The following is an 18900-nucleotide window of genomic DNA, read 5'->3' on the forward strand; positions in this document are numbered from 1 at the left end:
AGTATTACTTCTAAAAGTAACAAAATACATGAAAATTTCTATAGGAAATGTAGACCAGGGTATCACAGGTCCCTCAATCACTCTGTTGAGTTTCTTTATCTTGGTTCCCTGTGGAATGCCTCAGGTAGCACCTTGAAAAAAACCTACACACATCAGGGTCATAGTACATGATGAAATGTATAATTTGCTCAAACTGGTTACAATTTCAAAAAGATAAATCTATGGCTTCACGATATTACAGGGTAAAATCGAAAGACCACTCAGAATGACCAAGGCTTGGAGGGAAATATTTTAGGAAGACTAACTCTAAATGCAAATTACCAGATTCAGTTTTAAAGAAAAAGTATACAAGAACAAAAATGCATCCTATTTGGCTAATGCTGGGGGAAACAAGAAAGTTTAACAAGAGTCAAGAACATGCGGTCAGCTAGGTCAACTTCAACTTCTCAGTTTCTAGAAGAGAGTTGGGTTCTCTGCCAGAAACATTATCAGGCCAGTTGGTAGAAACGAGAGACAGCTTGCACTTGGAAAAGATGGAGAGATGTTTGTCCTCATAGTCAATGTAAAAAGAAAATAGTCAAACTCGTGCAGAATGACAAAGGGTGCAAACCCATCAGGCATGGAGATTGGTATCTAATGAGGTGCTTCTGTTTGGGGAAGAAAATAAAACAGGGTAGTGAAGAAGGTATTTATAAATACAACCGAAGGTTGTATTTACACATGGTTGTCTATATAACCATAACTAGAGTAGAAAATGATTAATAATTGAAATCAATAATTCCTTCGTATTTTGTTAATAAAGTGTTTCTATAGATTTTTGTGTTTTCTTTCCTCCATTTCTTTATCATGCAATATAATATCAATTAAGACAATACAATCATTTTCATATTCATTTCAAATTTGAGATACTAAAAGAATGTGCCATGAAACCCATTGCACCTATTCTAAATGTATAACGTGTTTGACATTGTGGAATTGATAATTATATCACATTCAGTATAACTATGACTTGGTTAAATATATAATGCATTTCTATTTGTAAGTAGGATACTCCTATTTTATCAAGGCACCATTATAACCTGGTTATTATTTTCATTTACAAATTATTCACAATATAGGAAAATATGATGTTGTCTCAAGTTGACAAGAAGTAGACTCGTGATGGCTATTTCGGTTGCCTACGTGAATGCAACAGGAATTATCTAAAACCATAAAATAATTGGCATATCTTTGAAGGACTTCTGGTTTCATTCAAAGTGACAAGATCTACTTCTAGTCTGAATATGTAAAATACAAAAACACACCATGAATCCAGATATTAAATCCTGCTACAATGTGGTCAATTCCTTCTATTGGAAGCCTATAGGAGGACAAGGAAGAAAGAAATGCTTATTCTTATCCTGCTTGGTCTGTCTTGATAGCAAGTTTATTTCATTACTGGCATTAAATCTTAATTCGAAAGAATGCCAAAACCACTGAAGACAACTTAAGACATCATTCTTGGTGACACAGCAACTGGAAGATTCTTGACCTTAACTTTCACAGCCAGCCATTGTTGGATTAGCTGTACCAGAGCCTGTAAGTCACTCAAATAATCTCTCCTCTCCCCATATGTGCACAAACACATACAGGCACACACACACACACACACACACACACACACACACAAATACACACACACATATATATGTATATCTATATATGTATATATATATGTATATCTATATATGTATATATGCATATCTCAGATCAATACTTCTCTGTCTGTTTATCTACCTACAATGATACCTAGTTTCCTAGACATATAAGTAGACACATAGATTAATATTAGGTTGTGTGAAATCGGTATAGACCCAGGATAGAGTAGGTGCCTCCAATCATGTCACAGGTACTTGGTGCTTAATTCTTCTCAATCCAAGATATCTGTTACTGCTGTGGAAGCAAACTTACTCCACAAATTAGTCCTCACTTACACAGGACATAAACAAAACTGTGTGTGAGTTTATAGGTATCTTAAGAATAAAGTTAAAGAATGCCAGTAAAGTATTTGGGTTTCAATTAAGCTTCATGCATTTAGACTCTGTCTTTAGCACTACATTTCAAGGCTTAAACGACGCTTGTGTTCCCTGAGGCCTACCGGCACAATGGACAACCAGGAAGACACTGCTTCAAGCACTTGCCAGCAAATCCCCTGAAAGCACACTCTGCAGGAGTAAACTACACCCTGAATCTTGCACTCCATTTTCTGATGCACAACTCTGACTGCTTTCATGGAGACCAGCTCTGACAAGGACTAACCAAGAAAGATCCTGCCCCAATTCCTTGTGTAACAAGACCCCTTAAAGCACACTCAGGAACCTTAAATATCACCCCATTCCCTAGGGTCCATTATCTGGAGAACAACTTCCACCTTCTTTGCTCTAGATTAATGTGGTAACTGGGTTCCCAAACAAAACCTATACTAGGTAACATAGAAACAATTTTAGGACCCAAAACCCAAGAGGCCGCATAGGCCGTAAAAACCTGTGGATAGACCCCTACTGGGTTTGAACTTTTGCAAGTAACCTGTGCTCTGGGACACTCAGAGCAGAAGTCAGAAAGAAAACAGGAATCAATGGAGTGGGGCATCCAAAAGCACTTTTCCAACAATGATAATCTCAGAAATCATCATGTAAATCCATAATAACTGCAAAACCAAGAGGGCTAAAGGGCAACATAAGATCACAATCAATAACACCCAGGGCAATTGGTATAACCATGTTCTAACTATACTAAAGCAGCCTGTTGAATATTAAATCACAGCTGCAGCAGAAAATGACCTTAAATCTAATCTTATGAAGATTCTAGCTAACTTTAAAGAAGTAATGAATAATCCCTGTAAATAAATATAGGAAAATAAAATCAAATGGGTGAAGAAAATGAATAAGATTGTTCAAGGCCTGAAAAGAAAAATAGAAGAAATAAGAAAAACATAAAATAAAGAAACCCTGGAGATGGAAACCCTATGTAAGAGAACAGAAACTATAGATGCAAACATCAACAAGAGAATACAAGAGATGGGAGCAGCAATCACAGGCATATAAGACAGATGGAATTAATCTATCAGCAAAGATAAATATTAAATATAAAACCTCCGGGAAATTTGGGACACTATGAAAAAAGAAAAAAACAAACAAACAAACAAACAAACCTAAGTGCAATAGGAATACAAGGAGAAGATTCTCAGTTTGAAAGTCCAGGAACTATTTTCAAGCAAGTAATAGAAGAAAACTCCCCTAAACCAATGGAAGAGATGTCCATGAATGTACATGAAGTTTACAGAACAAGAAATATGTTGGATTAAAAGAAAAGAAAACAAACAAATGTGTCCACATAATAATCAAATCTTAATATACAGAAAAATGATATTAAACGGTACAAAGAAAAAAGCCCAAGTAACAAACATAGGCAAACTTAACAAAACTATATTAATTTTCAACAGACAGTCTAAAAGCCAGGAGGGCCTAGGCAGATATCTTACATACACTAAGAGAACACAGATATAGGAAAAGATCACCATGGACTAAAGCTGGCATTAAAAATCAAGGAAAAGTCTCTACAAACTCACGTAAATTAAACAACTTTTTACCGAATGACTGATGGCCTCGAGAGGACATACAGAAATTAAAGACATTCTAAAATTCAGTGAAAATGAAGGAGTAGCATACACAATCTCATGAGAAACAATGAGAGAATTGCAAAGAGGAAAGATCACTACAAAAATGGCCTTTCCAATGCAATCAGAGAGATCACATACCAGTAACTTAAAAACACAGGGAAGACCTCTACAAGAAAACAAACAAACAAACAAACAAACAAACATACCACAGGGGCAGTTATCAGAAGGCAGTTATCAAACTCAAGGCTGGAATCAATAAATAAGAAAAAAGAAGACAGTAATATTAAAAAGGGTCCCAAGAGTTGAGAAAATTAGCAACTTAGCCAATCTAATTGAAACGTGGAGGAACATTCTCCTAACTAACAAAAATGAAGGAAGACATAACGAGGAACAATGAGATAATTCAAAGAATCCTTAGGTTTTACTTCAAAAGCATATACTCGGGCTGGGGATTTAGCTCAGTGGTAGAGCGCTTACCTAGGAAGCGCAAATCCCTGGGTTCGGTCCCCAGCTCAAAAAAAAAAAAAAAAAAAAAAAAAAAGCATATACTCCTTAACATTGGAAAATCAGAACAAAATAGTCAATTTCAAATTTAAATCAAGATCAGGTAAACAACTTGAATAAAGGTAAAGCCCCTAAGGAAATACAATCATTAAAAGTCTCCCAACTAAAAAAAAGGGTGCATAGCATGGCAGGTTAGAACACATGTGGGAATCCCCCTTCTCTAAGGTGAAGGATAAGGAGCAATGGAAGAGGAGCATGTGAGTGTGGGAATGGGATGAGAGGACTTGGGAAAGGCTGTAATCCAGATGCAAAGGGAACAGATGAAGGGAATTAAAACAAAGGAATTACTGGCCATATGACTTACTTCTCCCACAGATTTTCTTACTGTGTTGCAGTCTTCCTATCCCTAACTTATGTCCCTTGTCTCACACACCTGTGGGCCCCCCAGACATGGGCACAGAGCTGTGACACTGAAGAGCCTGGAGAAATATTTGTTGATTGTCTGCTGAGAAGGAGGCCAGCTGTAGAACACACCTCCTGTCATATTTTGATTTTTGCTGTCTAGAAACCTTCTAGGACACTTATAGAAGCTGATTTCTACCAATTGTGGATGACAGAATCTTTTCTTTAGTCCTTTAAGGGGAGAAAATGCAAAGCTGGGAGTGGGTGGGAAAAGCTGCTGAATCCTGAGTGCAAGTTTTGTGTGGAGTTCCTCTACTTGCTTCCTGGTAAATCAGGGAAGAACCAGGCAAAAGGGTGCTTTCCTGGTGTACTAGAACACTGTAATCTAGATTGTATGCAACAGGGCCACCAGGAGAAATGATGGTTAGGAAGGCAAGAAATCACCAAAGAGCCTTGTAAGAGTGCATTGTCCTTGGAAGTATGTCTGACTAATGCATAATGCACAGCAGCATCTATGCCTCTTTTTATGTCACAGTGGGAGCCTGGCTATATGAGGCAATTGTGGAACACTGACTGTCCACAGGACCTCTAGGACATATGATTCTTTTTACGCTAATCCTGATCTCTGTAAGGTGTCAGGAGAGTGACCTTGGAGCTTTGAGACAATAGGAAGACATAGCACAAAACACACACACACGAACACATACACACAAACACCACCACCAACAACAACAACAACTACAAAAACAACAAAAAATAAACAAAGAAACAAACAAACAAAAAACAACAAAGAGGTAATTTGTTGTAAAAAATAATTTATTCCCATTCTGGTGTTTTTACCCTGCCTTTGTCCATTTTATTCCCTGATAAAGCACACACATACACACACACACACACACACACACACACACACACACATAATTTATATTAAGATAAGCCTTTTTGAGAAATTGAAATGCCCAGATATTTACACTTTATCTCATTAAAATCTATTTTCTATCTATAATTCCACACTATTACTATGTTTTATCTGGCCTTCTCTTGATTCCAATTGACCAGATGGTATGTCCATGCCTTTTTGAACCAAAAACCATTGCACGTTCCTCTTCTTTTCACTCTGTTCTCTCTTCTGGGTCTCATCTGCCTTCCTACCCCACCCTGACAGTAAATTCACCATCAAGACTTCCAATAATCCTTTTTTGCTCCTACAAACATCACAAATACCTGTGTGTGTGCATGGGATTATGCATGTGCCTATGAGGGTGTGGGTGTGTGTGTGTGTGTGTGTGTGTGTGTGTGTGTGTGTGTACATGCATGTACACATTCACATGATTAAAACATAAACATTCTTTGAACATAAAAAGAAAACTCATAACTCATTTGAACCAGCATTCTTAGATGAGTTTAGCCATCATAAAAAAAATTATTTTCGCAACTGGTGGTTTTTACATACTTGTTGGGAATGCAAACTCAAGTCCTCATATTTGCATGACAATGAAATCACCAACTATGACATCATCCAAACACCTTACAATTACTTTTTATAAGCTTCTTAGGTTTACTGATGTGTTAGTTACAGATTCAGATACTATCTGTCTAAATACAAGTTGTATGGTTGCTTAGATATTTTTAAGATTCCTCAGATGCCTGATAGTGCTGACTCGTGCCTTTTATTGCAGTACATGATCAAGTTTCTTTGTTCTGGGTGAAGGTCCTCACAATGACTCTGCATTGCTCTGGAATGGCCTCTTGTATTTACATTCTTTTGTGCTAATTTAGCAATAATCCAGAATCATCCAACCTAGCTGTCAAACATCACATTATATGATGTTTCCAAGTCAAGTGATTGCTAGGCCCTACTTGCCATGGCATATCACTGTGTTGAAAATCTATTGGAGCCCTCAGGAATGCTTCTTCAAACTTGTCATCAGCTGCTGTTGTAATACACAAATCCTATGATACATAGCCTTTCACCTGTGAAAAAGAATAACCTTTACAGCAGGCTGATCGTGTACCTTGTTGTACACTATGTTATTCTTTCAGCCAACACATGCCACTGTGTGCTTATTAGATGTCACAAACACTATGGGGATACATCTGGCTTTCCAAATTTCTCATATAAAACCAGGATGAACTTTATAAACCCTTTTTCAGGATCAGACCTTTATATAGGCTTTGAAACATAAAAATAAACACTGATTTTCCTTATGGAAGAATAAATTCCTGACAAGAGGAGGGAGAGATTGCTGTCATCTCTGTTTAACAATAATCTCAGCATGCCATGTGTGTGATATGGAGTAGCTTCAATACTGTACTGTGGAAATAATATGATGTTTTTGGTGTACTCTGTCTAAATGACAGTGTGACATCCATATAGATTCCTGTCCTAACAAATATGGAGGCCTGAGGATTCATTCAGCTTGCTAAAGCCCCTAATAGAGGAACTTTGCTCACCAACTCCTTGTTGTTGTACCCCTTATTGAGCAACTTGCTAGTGGGTATCAAGGAACAGAATAACTTTGAGATTATATATATATATATATATATATATATATATATCACCAATCCTACATGTGACAGAGGGCTATTACCTAATACATACAAAGAGTTCAAGAAGTAACTCTACAGAGAGACAAATAACCCTATTAAAATTGTGGTCCAGAACTAAACAAAGATTTCTCAACTGAGGAATATCAAATATCTGACAACCATCTAAAGAAATGTTCATCATTTTTAGTCATCAAGGAAATGTAAATGAAAACAACTCTGAGATTCCTCCTCACACATGTAAGAATGGCTAAAATAAAAACTCAGGAGACAGCAGATCTTTATAAGGATGTCAAGAAAGAGGATTGCTCCTTCTTTGTTGGTGGGATTACAAACTGGTTAACCACTCTGGATATCAGTCTGGAGATTCCTCAGAAAATTGGAAATTTCACTACCTGAGAATCCAGATAGAACTCTACTTGGCATATAATCCAAAGATGCTCCAATATACTTAAAGGACACATCCTCAACTGTGGTCATAGCAGTCTTATTTATAATACCCAGGAGCTAGAAGGAACCCTAATGGCATTCATCAGAGGGATGAATACAGAAAATATGGTATATCTATACAATGGTGTACTACTAGGGTATCAAAACCAATGAACTCAAAAAAGTTATAGACAAATGGAATGAACTAGAAAATATCACACTGATTGAGGTAACCCAATTACAGGAAAACACATATGGTATGCAATCATCATAAGTGAATATTGGCAAAAAAGCTCAAGTTACCCAAGATGCAGTCCACAGACAACTGGAAGCTCAAGAAAAGAACACACAAAATGTTCATGCTTCACTCCTTTTTAAAAGGTGGAACAATACTATCTATGAATTTAGAGCAGAGACTGATGGAATCCCATTCAGATCATGCCGAACTTGTGGCAGAAATATATATATATATATATATATATATATATATATATATATATATATATATATATATATATATAAAATCACTCACCAAAATAGATAAGATTGATGAAGCTAAGAAGTGAATGCTGACAGGAACCGTACATAGATCTTCCATGTGAGACACAGCTAGAGCATATCAAATACAGAAGTGCATTCTAGTGGCAAACCAGTGAACTGAAAACAGACAATAATGTGGGTTATAAAAGAGGAGGGGGATCGGTCAGAGATCTTATGGGCAGGAAATTGGGAAGGGACATAAGATTTGAAATGTAAATATAGATATACCAAATTAAAAAAGGAATACAATTTGCTAAAAAATAAAAAAAAAATGAAAGAAATTAAAGAAAAGAACACTGTGAAGTATTCACAGCTATTGACTCAGAAATATAAACGTCATTGTAATGGAATGATAGTCAGAGTAATACTAGTGGAAAGACTGAGATGATGAAGACTCAACTAGAAACACTTCTCTCTCCCAGATATCAGTGTCAGACAAAAACTGCACTATAGGCATCCAGAGCATGGAGGAGTTTACTCTGAGATGAGGACTCAATACTTGTCTTTCCCTTCTTCCTTTGGACCCTTTTCTTCTTGACAAAAAGAATAAAGGCTATGAGATCTCAGGAAAACAACTGTGCCCTGCCCATCACTTGGTTTTTGAATAGAAAAAAAATAATGTTATAAACTCTCTGACTTTCAGGAATGATACGAACAGGAAACTCCAGTTGCTTATGAGAGGCTCCCAGCTTCTGATTCCCATATGCGGAAGGCTCACATCAAGGCTAACTGTTCAGATATCCCACTTAATCAATACTAAGGACTCTCTGAGCTATCCCAAGAATCACATATTTCTTCCTTTTTTTATACAAAGACAGAAAGGCAGCTTCCTTTTCCCCATCACTGATATCTTAATCCTCTTTTTTCTCCCTCCCCTATGGCAATTTACTCTGAATTAGAGGTCAATTAGTAAACCCTAGAGGTACAGCAGGAGTATCTGAGAGGCAGTTGCAGCCAGGACAACACTTGTGACATCACAGAAGCAGCTAGAGGCTTCCAGGTTACAAGAGATACTTACGGGAGGGCCTAATGATGATGTCACTGAGACATGTCAAGTCCCACCTGCTAAACAGATTTCCCTACATTGACCAGATTTGGAGTGCCCTTTCCAGGTATGTCTCCTGTGACACAGTGGAAACCTTTAGGTAGTCCATCTCTCTAAAGCTAGAGAAACCTCTTTGCTTCATTAGTGGTTACATGCTATGAATGGAGAAAGGTAGTCAAGGTTTGGCATTGGTAGAAAAGATTTAGGAATATGGAGTGGAGGAATTCTTCTAGATAATAATTAGTTCCCAGGTTCATTCCTGTGATATATAGTTCAATTTTCTACATTTTCTTTGTATCCCAAAGGCCAGTATTCTCCCTACAGATATTTAATTGAATGAATATTGTATTTCACTTTCTTATTGTACATTCCTTGATAGGGGACTTTATAAATATTCCTTAATGTGTACTCAAAAATTCTGTTTTACAATTCCATTTTTGCAATGAATTTGGCAACAAAGGGGGCCCAGCTATAGAGTGAATATAACAGTGTAAATATTTTGTACCGACTTCAAATGATAAACTCTCAAATCCTTATTTTATCCATAATAGTTTTGGTGCATATATATTTGTGTGAGTGTGTGTGTGTGTGTGTGTGTGTGTGTGTGTGTGTGTGACACATGTCCAGCAGTCTCTGAATGGCCATTCTTTCAGTCTCCTAAAAACAATGCCTCCCTACCCCTCATATAGATATTTTATTTACCCTTTAAAGGAAGGACTGAAACATTTGCATTTTGGTCTTCCTTCTTGAGTTTCATGTGGTCTGGGCATTGTATCATAGGTAATTAGAGAATTTGGGCTGATATCCAATTTTCAATGGGTGCATACTTTTTGTGTTTTTCTGTTATTAGGTAACCTCACTCAGGATGATATTTTCTAGGTCCATCCGTTATGCTTATGAATTTCATACACATTGATTTTGATAGCTGAGTAGTAGTCCATTGTGTAAATATAGGCCATTTTCTGTATCCATTCCTCTGGTGAAGGGCATCTGGCTGTGGAAGCATGGTCAACCTCAAACATCTCTGTCACTCTAGCAAGCAGATGTTGTCACAATTTCAAATCACATCAGTCACCGAAAATAACCTGGGTAAAAATCTCTTACAGAGGGATGGCAGCCATTACTGGAGAAGGAAATGGCTTTGATGTCCATTAGAAAAATCTGCTCATGCCATGCCATTCAGTCAACCCAAGCATTATGGGATGAAGAGATCTAGCTTTAGAGAATGAATGTTTAAAGTTTCCTTGGGAAATTTTAGCCTGTTCGCAATGGTTCACTGTTAACAGGAAATATTTGAAGTGGAATACTATACAGCTATGAAAAATAAGGACATTGTGAAGTTGTGGTCAACTAGATGGAACGAGTTGAGAAAATTGAAACTCCTCTGGGTGAGATCATTGAAGACCTTGAGAAAAAGGAACACTGGGCATGGATCACTGAAGAAACAGATATCCACAGAAAATACAAGAGACATGACTGAGGAAGAGACAGCTGTGTCTACTGGACTATGGATCAATGGTTAGAGCCCCTAAAAGGGGAGATATCTATTAACAGAGTATTTGATCCACAAATACTGTAGAGGAAAGCTTGTTGGCATTTCAGAAACCAATGAGCCTATAAAGAAAACACACAATGTTTATTATAATTATAATCTATAAACGTGTATTGGGTAGATCTAACATTATCATAACTTATACCCCAATCATAAAACCCCTTGCTAAATGTGCATTCTCCAGGCCATATGGATTGTTTCCATCATTACTTCCTCCTCTTTATCTTCAGCCCTCTCCCTTCCCCTCTTACCCTCTTCTGCCTCTTTACCTAACACCACCATCAAACCTCCAGTAACAACTTTCCCCTCTGGCTATCAGTAATAAGCTCTAGTATTTACTGACCAGTTAAAATTTGAAGAAGGTTCATATGTGATCACCTGAGTCCAAGATAGGGGGATAGTCAGTGGCGAAACTCCTTTGAGGAAGCAGATAAATATCAGGATACAAATTGCTTTTGCTGGTGGAAGAGCAAATCCGTATAATGCTTTGCATATCTTTCCAGTAGATTCTGAGAAAATGGGGAATATTCTTCCTAAAGACACAGCTATACTACACCTGGTCTTATATCTGAAAAGACCTCTGCCATACCCCAAGGACATGTGCTCCATAAGGTTCCTAACTGCTTTTTTCATAATGAAGAGAAAAGAGAAATAAGCCAGATGCGCCTCAAACAAATACTGGCTACAGAAAATGTGGTTCATTTACACTATGCTATACTACACAGCTAATGAAAAATATGGACATTGTGAAGATTCGGTCAAGTAGATGGAATCAGAAATTATTATTCTGAATGAGGTAACTGAGACCCAAAATAGCATGTACATACTCATGTAAAAGAGGGTATTAGCCATAAAGTACAGAATTCACACACTATGATCTATGGAACCAAATAGGGTAAACATGAATAAAGACCCAAGAAAAATGCTTGAATTTCACACAAAAGGAGGAATAAAATAATGAGAGGAGGCAGGTGGAAGAAAAGGATTGGGTGGCTGAGTGTATGGGAAGGGAAATGAGGTTTGAGAATCATTTCTTGGGACAGATGGGCAAGAGGGACAGAGGGCCAAGGAAATAAACTGAAATCAGTGACTGTCCAGGGTGGGTGCTATCTGTATGATTTTTCTGCAGTCTGGGATGCGTGAGGCTATCCCTGCGTCCAGGAGGGTGACTTTAGCTGAGACTCATAACAGTGGGGATACGGAGACTGAAATGGTCACTTTCCGTAGCCACAGAGGACCTAAGGTGGAAGGATAAGGACACAAATCCACCCCCAAAATATTTACCAAGAAATTGCACTTTCTATTAAAGACACAGGGACAGAGATGGAAGAGGAAATGATGGAATGGCAAAAGGATAAGTGGCCGGATGTGAGACTTATCCTATGGGCAGACGGCAAACACTTACATTATTTATGGTCCTTTCTTGTGTTTGCAGACAGGAGGGTAGAGTTATTGTCCTCTGCAGGGCTCCACCGAGCAGCCGACTGACACCGGTGCACAGATGCATGGCCAAATTTCGGATGGAGCTCAGTGAGTCTCACTGAAGAACTGAGGGAAGGACTGAGAGAGGCAGAGGAGCACAATGGTCTTCATGTGCGTTCACTAAAGCCATCGCCTGTCTGTGTATTCTGTTTTCCTACCCAGGCTGCGTTTTCAGGACCTGGTGGGAGACGATGAGTCTAGGCCTGCAGAGACTTGATGTGCAAGAGGAGAGGTTACACCCATAGGGTCCCTCCACTCTCTCAGAGAAGAAGGGGAGAGGGTACAAGGAGGGACTGTAATTGGTGGGGGACTGGAGGAGTGTGGTGACAGTGCAGCATTCAGAATGTTACCTGGTGAATAGATGCAACCATTCTAGCAAGGGGCAAAGGCATGACATCATGGGTGTGGAGCATGACATCATGGTGGTTGGGCATGACATCATTGGGGTGGAGGAATGACATCATAGTGATCAAGGCATGATATCATGAAGTTTAAGAGGAAATAGATGAAACTAAAAAAAGTCAGCACAGGAGGGAACTGAGATCTAGATACACAAACATGGCAGGCGTTTACCTATGCATTGTATCGGCTGTGAGATAAATCATATTCTATCTACAATCTACAAATGCAGAGAGAACACAGGAAAGAAGAAGGCCCGTGAGGGGAAAAGCATCGACCTCTCTGAAAGGAAAACTGGAACAGGTTCTGTGAGTGAGTGAGGGCGAGTGAGGACAGGAGTGGAGGGTCAGCGGGGATGATGGAGTAATAGCGCGGTGCTGAGAGAACTGGCCAGAAATAGGGGATACGGTTTAATGTGAAAACTCAATGGAAGCACTCGTTAATTCATCGTGTCTAGAGGGCCACGTTCCTGAGAATTTAATCTGACAGAGATACAGAGTACGAACCTGTAATCTTTTGAAATCGAGCAAGTAGGACTTCAGGGTCGGGGATGGGGCACATTCAGTGGAGTCAATTTCTGAGGAGATAAAGTGGAGATCCTTGAACAAGAGACCGATGCGGGGACAGAGATTATAAAGATATAGCAAATGAGGACTTCCTGGTACCTTAAACCTGCAACTGATGTAAATGCACACGAAAACCCTTCCTCCTCTCCAAGGTTTATTTAGCCCTTGTTCATCCTGAGTAAAATATATGCACACAGACATAGCGTGTCCCTGAATACCTTCTAACAGAGCTGTGACACTGAAATCCTTGGAAGAAACCAAAATTCACTTGCAGGCAGACAGATCTTCTGCTGACTGACTATTTCCTGGTCCCACTTCATCCTTTCACACATGTTGTGCCCCTGGACACTCTAGGAAGGAGACAAGAGAAGTGTGTGTGTGTGTGTGTGTGTGTGTGTGTGTGTGTGTGTGTGTGTGTCTGTGTCTGGGTGTTTGTCTGTGTCTGTCTGTGTCTCTCTGTGTGTATGTCTGTTTGTCTAACTGTCTATATCTCTTTCTGTGTTTCTCTGTGAATCTGTGTGTGTGTGAGAGCATGTGTGTGTGTGTGTATGGGTGTGTGTGTGTGTGTGTGTGTGTGTGTGTGTTTATCATGCATAAGCTAACCATCCTCACACAGACTGTCTGGATTCCTTTTCTTTTTAGGAGGTTGGCGAATCTTTCTCTTGTCCTAAAAGACCACTCTGGTTCTCAACTCTCTCTGTGAGGCCCTGACAGGTTGAGTAATTTTCATGTGTGCGGAGTCTGTCCTATTGAAACTTGCTTTCCTGGATACAATATCACCTGAAAAACACATCTCAACTTTTACTATCCTTACTCCGTGATCCCTTGAGGGGTTTAGTCCATTATTATTGTTGTTGTTGTTATTATTATTTTATTATTATTATTATTATTATTATTATTATTATTATTATTATTATTATTATTACAGGATTATTCCATTATATTGCTATCTGCATTGTTACTGGTGTGCTAAAGTTCATTGACGTCAGGAAGAAAGATTTTATTTCATATGGGTCCCATTGGATGGCCATGTCTTTGTTCTTTGAACTGAAAGATTTATTTGCATGCTCCCAAGAGCAAATACATGCAAGTACAGAAAGATTCTTGCTCTTCAACATGAGAGAGATACCAAGTTAGGGAGGAATAAGACAGTTTTCCACAATGTTTCAGGCTTTGGGATTGGTAGACATTACATAACCGTCTTTTTATTCATAGCAAGAATAGTCAAAATTATTAATAGTAGGCAGAAACTTTTAACAACATATTTTTGCTGGCTAATTTAAATTCACATATTTCATTTCTAAAACATTATACATTCTCTTTCTGGTTCTTCTTGAAATTCTTTGAAGAAGTGAAAACTGGTATGTTTATCTGTTCACATACATAAAGCATCACCGTTGCCTTAGTATTGAACAGACAGCACAACCGTCAAGAGACAAACTGACTTTCTTGCCAAAGAAACAAATCTTCACCTAAATGGAGGCAGTTTCGTTCTTAGGTACAGAAGTTTAAAATCCCCTAAGAATGCTTCCTACATGTACCCTTTCCTGTTTATTGTAATATCCTAGGAAATGGATTTTCTCTTTGCATTTTGTTTCAAGTGTTAAGATCTACAAGAAAGTTTTGACTGTGTGTACTATTTGGAGATGTTGTCCTTTTTCTTTCTGGGTTGTAGACTCTCAGGCATTTTCTAATCCATCTCTCACAGTAGGGGCTGCAAATGAGATTTGTCTTCAGCAGGAATAAAGGAAAGAACACAGGTAAGGTAATACATGACTCCCTGATGTATTTATCCCCTCTGAGTCTGAGATGACTGTTCTCATCAACCTGTATTTCTAAACGTTAACTTTGAAACAAAGTACACTCACATGAGTGTAAGCCTTTGTACTTTACATTGTGTAAATATTTGCAATAAAGGGAGCTTTAAGGTAATAAAGTTGTGTGATGTGTGTAACTCTTTTACCAGATTCCCTTGTATAACTTAAAAGAATATATAAATGGTTTCCTTCATGTTGAATGTAATGAAGACAGTGTCTCTTCTAACAATATATGTAGTAATATTGACCTCTATAAAAATTAACATGTTCATGCCTTCCCTAAACATCCACAACAATTACTTATGGGATACTTCCTACACTTACTCAGTGTTTTTTCCTAAATATTGACTTTAAAATGTATTTAGCATAATAGATATTGAGAAGGGTGGAGGGTGGGAGGAAACTGAATGGGAGGGGAGGTGGGGAATGGAGTGTCCTTTGGAGGAATTAGTTATAGGGAAAGCAGGGAAAAGAGAATGGAAATCACAAGTGTGGGGTGCACATCTCTAGGAGGTGCCAGAGACCTGGGAAAGGCGAGGCTACAGGGTGTCTATTGGGGGGACTGTAGCAGTGGGGATACAGATCTTTAATTTGCCACTTCTGTAGCCAGGAATGACTCCCAGTGATATAACAAGGACAAAAACCTACCCACAAAACCTTCAATCCAAAATGAACACAGCCTACAAGATCTTCAGATACGAAGATAGATAGAGCAGACATGGAAGGAACTTCCAACCAATGTTTAGCTCAGATTGAGCCCTACCCGTGGGCAATCACCGATACCTGACACTATTAAAGATACTCTACCGTGCTTGCAGACACAATCCTAGCATAACTGACCTCTCTGTGACTCCACCCCCCAACAGCTGAGAGAAATAAGTGTAAAGATTCACCACCAAACAAGAGCTGGAGGTTGGGGAGTCTTTAAAAAATAAGGTGAAGAATCAAGGCCCAGATGATATGTGGGACTCCACAGCAAGACCAGTAGAGTCAACTCACAGTGACACTTGGGGTCTGCCAAAGACTGAACCACCAACCAGAGAGTGAACATAGACTGAACCTGAGCTCCCAGGACATAGGTAGCAAATGTGTAGCTTTGTCTTTTTATAAGTGCCCCGGACAATGACTGTTGGCATCCCATGAAGATGGAGCACCAATTTTGGGATGTAAAGTGAGTAAATAAATAAATGAATTTTAAAAACAAATATCCCATCTACAGACAGCATGTTTTGGGAAGGCCCAATACTAGCTGTTCGGTACCTGCATGAAGACAAAGCCTGTGGAGTGCCTATATCCTTAGAGGCCATAATCCTTTTCATTCTCTTCTTCCATCAGAGTCCCCAAGCTCCACCGTGGTTTGACTAGATGATGCCTGCTTCTGTCTGAGTCAGCAGCTTAGTGGAATCTCACAGAGGGAAGCCATGCTAGACTGCTGTCTGCAAGCATAACAGAGTCACATTAATAGTGTAAGGGATCGGTGCTCATCCATGGGGTGGGTCTCAATCTGCACTAACCATTGGTTGATCATTTTTCACTATCTTCTCTATGCACAGCCCTTTCATTTCTTGTGGTCAGAATGAATTATGTGTCTAAAGTTGGTGTCTCTTTATCATTCCATTTGGGTTGCTCTCTGGCGACAGCAGATGGTTTCTTTTTTTTTTTTTTTTTTTTTTTTTTTTTTTTGGTTCTTTTTTTCGGAGCTGGGGACCGAACCCAGGGCCTTGCGCTTCCTAGGTAAGCGCTCTACCGCTGAGCTAAATCCCCAGCCCCAGCAGATGGTTTCTTTAGGTCCATATCACTGAGACTGATTCTCAGCTAAGGAAACACCCATTGATTAATGGGCATCTCTTACCCCAGCTCTCTGCCTCTTTCTGGAAATCACTTCTAGCTCCCCACCCCAATCCATCTAGGATGCTGTGTCTGGCCTCAGTATCAGCAGATGTGATCATAGAGACTGGATATGCAAGGGGAGGAGCTACCCGAGGGTTCCCCTCCTGCTCTAAAGAGAAAGGGATGGGCAAAGGATTGTGAGAGGGGTGAACTGGAGGGGGGCAGGGTGCAGCATGTAAAGTGAATAAATAAACAAATTAATGTGAAAATAACTAAGTCTACTTGAAGGTAAGAAGCAGGTGTGTGTGTGTGTGTGTGTGTGTGTGTGTGTGTGTAAGTAAGTATGTAAGTAAACTTGAAGGTAAGAGCAGTTGTGCGTGTGTCTCTGTGTGTGAGTGTGTGTGTTTCTGTTTGTATGTGTGTTTGTGTGAATATATATGAAGGTAAGAAGCAGGTGGGTGTGTGTTTAATAAATTATCACATTTGAGAAAACAGTGGTCTATGGTGAAGACAGGACAGCTTAGGAACTATTTTTACAAGAAGTGGCATTTGCTTAAGATGAAGAAATGATTTGGTGATTAATAACATTATGTGTTCTTCAAGAGAATTCAGGACCGAACCCTAGCTCCCAAGTGACAGTTCACAAGTGGCTGTAATTTCAGCATCATGGAATCTCACACCCTCTTAAACCTCCTGGACACTAGGCATGGATGTATTGCACACACGAACAAGCAGATAAAACTCTTACATATGTACAACAAAAAGTATGAAAACAGAAGAGCAGTTCCTTTTTCACATAATTTGATTTTGGTGAATATTCATAGTGATAATCACAGTCAAATAAACACTTTACTGATCTATAATGCAATCAAAGCCACTAAGGTTAATGATCACATGAGTCACTTAAAATCTATTTATTTAAAAAATTGCAATAAAATATGCAGTTATTAAATTAAAATTTTATTAATACACAATTAAACATTAGTATTCTCATATAGAGCTGAAAATAATACTTTCCACATATTTGTTTGGCTTTTATAAATATTCAGTTTGTGGTCTGTTTGTTGTTGGTTTTTGTAGGAGTTCATTTCCAGGTATTAACCCATAAACTCTATAAACTCATACCGAATACACTACAGGAACTGAGGCTCTCTTGTGTTGAATCCAGGAAGGTTGCTCTCTGATTTCCTTCTTATCTGATCAATTTTATCTACGTACATTACAAGGATATTTTTCCTCTTGGATTCTTCCTGTTTTGTAAAGCTGATAGTTGTTAGCTGATAAGTGGAGATTATTTAATATTTGAAGATCATTTTTGAATGATATTTCCTGATGTCTGCATTATCAATGTTGTAGATTTTCAAATGCATGGCCATATGAACAGCTATTCAGGGACTGAACATGCCTTATAACTCCTGTTGTTTTGACTCTTTGAAAGAAGAAATCAGAAAAGGATGGTGATTGGGTTAAGGGAATCTGTGGGGGAAAACAGGAAAAATGACAGCATTTGAGACATAAATAAATTAATAATATGAATCAATACAAAAAATAAAGCAGAATTCAAACAATACAGGAAAAGGAGATTTAATTGATAGGAAACAGTATGGTTTTATATCATAACCTAATTACTAAATTTTATATACTTTAATCAATTTAATGACTAATTCTCAAAAAAATAGAAAATTGAAAAAAATGTTAAAAGTAATTTTGTAGGTTGATCAAATCATAATAACAATGTTTCTAGAACTGTACACTATCTATGCCCATATCCAATCCAGAAATCCAGTTGACATTTAGTTATTACATATCTTATGTTATTCTATTCTGTGATAATTCATTACTATTTTTATCTTATGTGACTACACCTTTGAAGAAAAATACTTTGCTGAAATGTCTCTGAATTTGTATTTGTCCAGTTGTTTTTCTCTTATAGGTTGAGATTATATGTATTTGACACAGATACCAAAAAGTGTTTTTTGCTTTACTTATCGCAGTTATACATTAGGAGGATTCCTGTCATCTTAACAACACCCAATTATGTAGCAATGAAATTATTTTAAATTATTTTCCTTTCATAGTTAAAATATTTTAATGTATTTTCTTTTGTAATTCTTTTTAAAGTAATAGAA

General features: G+C 38.2%; 1 long non-coding RNA gene across 2 annotated transcripts in view; it reads right to left on the reverse strand.

Annotated features, from left to right (window-relative positions):
• LOC134484660 (uncharacterized) overlaps positions 1–18343 on the reverse strand; it is a 47312-nt gene extending 28969 nt beyond the window's left edge. Inside the window, exons 1-2 of one of the 2 annotated variants that reach the window (XR_010062254.1) lie at positions 17990–18343; positions 16202–16377 (exon numbers count right to left, since the gene is read on the reverse strand). This is a non-coding gene — a long non-coding RNA (uncharacterized LOC134484660). Of the gene's footprint in view, positions 1–16201; positions 16378–17896 lie in introns of both variants that reach the window. The other variant, XR_010062252.1, reaches the window with a different exon arrangement.
• Positions 18344–18900: the final 557 nt, after the last annotated feature.

This window comes from Rattus norvegicus (assembly GCF_036323735.1).
Source record: "Rattus norvegicus strain BN/NHsdMcwi chromosome Y unlocalized genomic scaffold, GRCr8 chrY_unlocalized_25, whole genome shotgun sequence".
Taxonomy (NCBI): domain Eukaryota; kingdom Metazoa; phylum Chordata; class Mammalia; order Rodentia; family Muridae; genus Rattus; species Rattus norvegicus.